Source organism: Strigops habroptila, chromosome 7 (assembly GCF_004027225.2).
Source record: "Strigops habroptila isolate Jane chromosome 7, bStrHab1.2.pri, whole genome shotgun sequence".
NCBI lineage: Eukaryota > Metazoa > Chordata > Aves > Psittaciformes > Psittacidae > Strigops > Strigops habroptila.
In genome coordinates, this window is record NC_044283.2 from 43,905,996 (window position 1) to 43,911,122 (window position 5,127).

The window sequence follows — 5,127 nt, forward strand, 5'->3', positions numbered from 1 at the left end:
AGCACATGCCAGAAGGACTCTGGTCTGTCCCCTTCTAAGAAAGAAGCTAGCACATGTATGTGTTACTAACAGGAAATGACTCTGGAAACAGATTTCATTTTCCAATTTTAAGAACTGTTTACCATAAATTGAACATTGAATTATCATTTCTAAAACTGCACTGACGGTGGGTTTTTTAAAGAAAAAAACCACACACATTTGTAAGCATATGTTCTATCCTTAGAAAATAGGGATAAATCCCTCTGGTGTCTCTTTTTAATGCTCCTTCACCTTTTAGGATTGAGGGGAGGGAAGAAAGAATGACATAAAACTGCCTTTCTGATTCCTATTTCAGCTACTTGCTTGCCTTCTGTGCCTGGAAAAATGCAAAGAAGGCAACTGGTCCTGCACGGCTCATGGGATTCATTGAAACCCATTTCTTTGTAGCATTTCCCCCACCTCCAGATATGAACTAAGAGAGGGAGCCAAATTTTCATTAGCAATAAGAGATGTATAAAGAAGACTAATAGAAAAACAGTGCAGTGGACAATGCCACTTGAAATAAGGGTTTAGCTTAGATGACCTGAAATATCTTTACCAACTTTATCATCACTGCTTCTTTAATACAGACACAAACAATGAGCTATAATAAACATTTTTTAATGACTGCCAGATCAATTTTTTAGAAGTTATAGTAACTATTATACACAGAAATTATATTTCCTATCTGCCTACCAAGCTAAAAAGTATGTTTTAGACCTAACTGCATGTAGTGGGGCAAGAGGGAAAGAAAGTGCATCATTTAATACACCCTAAAGATAAGATTAGGGACTGTGGAGAGGCCTGATAATTTTTAAAAGCTGCAGGTGAGTTAGAACTGTGATTCTCAGAATTTTTGTATTGTATCTTACCATGTTCCTTTTTTTTTTTTTGCCACTTATATAAAAAACCCAACATTTTAAAGATCCCTGTTTTTCAAAGAATATCAATTCGATAAATTGTATGTTAAAGCAGTAAATGACTCTAACTGAAGTTGTGATCATCAAAGTGAGGCCCACTACTTTAAGGAAATCTCTAAAGAAAAAAAGATACATTATGAACATCACAGTTACTTTAGGATACAGTAAGTTGACACCTACTAAATGCAAGCAGGAATTAACTGAGACTCTTTGTTATGAAGATGTTATCACTTCAAGTTCCTGTTGGTCCCCAAACGTGAGATGTAGACAAGCTTATCAAAATTATCCTTTGGGGAGAGAGAAAGATAGCATTTAAGACAATAAAAAAAACCTCCAACAAAATTTAGGGCAAATTTAGCACTAATCTATTTGAAGCAGCCACAAAGTTTAGAGTAGCAGGTTAGGGTAGTAGGAGTAGTAAGAGCAGAAATTTCAGGAAGACCAACACTTGGCACAGATTGAATGAAATTTGTCACACAGGTGCTATTATTGTGCACAATTCCTTAACTCTGTTACATCTCTCACGCAGGTATATAAAACACTCTATTATCTAAAAAAACTAATGCTAGGGAAAATGTTCAAAGTTAAGTTCACAGCTAAGTAATTTGCTGAATTTTATTCTAAGTGCTTGATATAATATGAATTTCTAAGATAATCTGGGCCTGACTGATCTTGTACAGCAAATTTTTGTGATCCCATGAGAGCCTAAATTGAAAGATTTAATGAACAATAAACTTCGGTACTGTGAAACAGGTCTGAGTAGCCTCTAGGGATATCATGCAGAACAGCTGCTGATGATTTGATTTTGCTGGTGACCACTGTATTCACATAACTAGCTGTACCAAATGATAGCTGGAATCATGTGTTTGTATTTTAAAATACAATTATTTGTGCACCCTACTTGGTGTAAAGATACTGTCTACAGCTACCAGACAAAGAGAAGGCTGATACCTCAGAAACAGACTCTGTTAAAATGTGTAATGCATTTAAATAAAAATGTTGACTGTTTCACATTGCAAACTTCTTCAGACTCAATTTGCTATTACAGCAAACTCTTTTGCTTTACTACATCTCTAGTAGCAACACCACTAATATAGACCTAAAATACTTGCCATTTCTCTGGTTCTTTCTCTGCTTTGGACACATCAACAGTCTGTTAAAATAAAAAGACACTGACTCTAGCTGACCAATTTTTAAATAGTTACTGAATAGATACTTAACCTACTAGCTTTATCATCCTATCACACTGCCATTGTAACCATGATCAAGAAGGTTACATTGCAGAAACACAATTATATTGTTTGTAATAAAGTTACATTACTTCCTTTAGTGGTAACGCAAACTACAGTAAATCTACCCCTGAGTGACAAGATGATTTGGGGGAAGATTTATATTCTCCTTGCAAAACTTTTCAAGGAAATTTCATGGCTATGCATGGGGACAAACAGGTATGTTCTACCTAAAATATTAGGAAAATACATTTATAATAAATAAGAAACCAGGTTTCAATAATACTAAACAGACATTAAAGGTCTTTTGCCTTTTTTTTAAGAAGATTTTTTTATGTATGATTGAAGTTTATACAACACTCCAGAAAAGCCATCATGTGTAAGATTGAAAATAAAAATCAGAAGCATTTTCTGTCATATAGATATACATGAAAAAACGGGAACGTTAATGTCTTAGAAAGTGTATGTCCAGCTTTGTACTGTTACTCATTTAACAAAGCAGAAAGTAAGATACTATACTGTAAACAAAAAGCTACAGTAAAAGGACATTTTGAAATTTACACAAGTTCGAGTTCATAAACATTTTGGTTGCTCCATAACAGTTTTTATATAAAATGAATAAAAAACCCTTGGACAGCTTTCATCACTCTTGACGACTTTTCACTTAAATGCACACAGACATACTTTATATAGCAATATACCGATGTACTGTTACATGGATATTAAACTATGATTACTGCTTTTTAAATGAGATGTGTATTATCCAATCAATATTATCTGCAATTGAAATACTCATACATTATGTATTCCCATCATGTTGTTAAGTATAAAAACATGAAAATATAACTTTACATTATTTCAGTTATATACATCAGTTCAGGCTTGACAAAGATTTTCTTTATGCTATGATTTTTAGAGGAATAAGCCCGGAGGTACAATAAATAGCTTTCCACTGTATACAATAATGCAATTCTACTTTTTAAAAAACAGTTTAATTACCATATGAATACTACTTTAGTTTGGTCATTCTAGCATTGAACATTAAAAACCAGAATGCATCCCCCAACATTCCCGATGAGGAGTAATGCACAGAACACCTATGGATTACAGATGTGTCAAGAAATGGTTTAGTTTAATTAGGGGTAATTTATTTCTAAGTTTGATGTTGAAAACACTGTATACACCTCTTTTGCTCACTGCACTGAGAGTATATATACACTGTGTTCACATGCTTGCAGAAACAGGCTCAGAGCCTGTACCACAAGTGGAAATTTCAAGTTTCTGATAAACACTCTGTCTTCTCCAATGTTCAGTAAACATTTTACTTAAGCCTAAGAAATGGATTCCAACTAAAATTGCAAGTCATATTTCAAATTTTAGTCTTAAATAGATTTACTGATACTGCATGAGGCAATGTGTCCACAATGCAGAAAAGTGCAAGCTTTTCAACCAAATGTATGGAATTTTATCTACAGGGAAAGCTAGAGAAACATGATGTTGCTTTGATTTGCATTAGCATTTCAATTAATGTTATTGCACCCCTCCTAGGATTCCTTTTTGCTTTGTAAGTAGAGTTATCATTTTTAAATACACATAATTAAAATGTATGGTAACTTCAGATAGCAAAGAATATTCATAATGATTAAGATCCAGGAAAGTTTTTATATTTTCATCAGTACAGACTTGCATCTAATTTGAGTTATTATCAATCTTAATTCAAAAAGACATTGCCAAGGTTTTGGTTTTATTTTCATAACAAAGAACTTTACTAGCTACTGCTTAGAATCACCTTTTAACAGTTTGAAAACTGCTTCCTTAAAGGAACAATTTGAGAACTGCATTTGTTTCATACTTTAAAAAAATATTCAATGCTTTTACTGCTTGCCATTTTTTACTGATAGTTTTTCTCTCTGTACATGTATTTATGAATGCAATTGTACAAAAGTAGAGATAGATTTGAACCAAATCTTTGGATCATGATTCCCTGCACGTCAGAGTTATGAGGAGCTCTACATCAGCACCTATCTGACTCCTCATGTGCTGGTATCAAGTACCACTCCAGCCCAGAACAACCTTGATCTTCAGAGTTCAAAATGTGTATCTGAGCATCACAGCTTGGGCTTGTCTGTAGAAAAAACTGTTGAACAGATTCAAGTGAGCTGGCGGTGGCGACACTGCCAAAAACTAAAACACTGACCCAACCTTGACAGTGCCCTTTTAGATTTCAGACTCTTTATAACCCAACTGTAGCTAGTAAAATTAATGGAACAGTTGCAAATAAAACCATAGAAAAAAGTTTATTTCAAATGTCAAGCATTGCCAAGTAATTTTATATTAACACCAAATGTTAAAGAATAGGATATACAGAAAAGTTTTAATAACGATATTAAATTACAAGAGTTGAACCTTTTAATTATTATTTCTTCTCAACATTACATATTTGGCTTTGAAAAATATGGAACTGATGCCTTAAGCCTTATTTTCACATTCCACTTCCCCGCAGTCTACATTTCTTTTTTTTTTTTTTTTAATCTTCTGTCATATTCAACCATTATGGAAGCAAATTTATTTAAAAGCCAGTTTTTGTTTTTGTTTGTGAAAATACCTAAAAATATTTTTTTTTCATTTTATGTTTTTTTTTTTTTTTCTTATAAAACATGTCACATCTTGATGCAATTGATGTCAAGTGTGCTTAAGTCAATATGAACCAAGGGACTAACAACGGTGGCTGCAGAAACTGGTGTGTTGCCTGTACAACGACTTCAGTTAGATTACAGTACTTCCATGTTAGCTGTGCATGTCAGTCAAGCTTCATCTTGAACTTTCGTAGAAAATGGTGTTGTGTTTTGAACTAAGCATTCATTACAATCCAAGATGAACTCCACAACTACAAGAATTCTTGGCTGAAAGAAAAGTCTTCAAGATACTAGATGCCTCTCACCACTTTGACAATAAACGCA

General features: G+C 33.5%; 1 protein-coding gene across 5 annotated transcripts in view; it reads right to left on the bottom strand.

The window, feature by feature from the left end:
• Positions 1-2,470: 2,470 nt before the first annotated feature.
• The window catches only part of GRIA2 (glutamate ionotropic receptor AMPA type subunit 2), a 93,880-nt gene continuing 91,223 nt past the window's right edge, over positions 2,471-5,127 (bottom strand). For all 5 annotated transcript variants that reach the window (XR_004389929.1, XR_004389930.1, XM_030491478.1 and 2 more), the window contains one exon: positions 2,471-5,127. This exon is cut by the window's right edge. The gene's annotated coding sequence lies outside the window, so the exon portion shown is untranslated.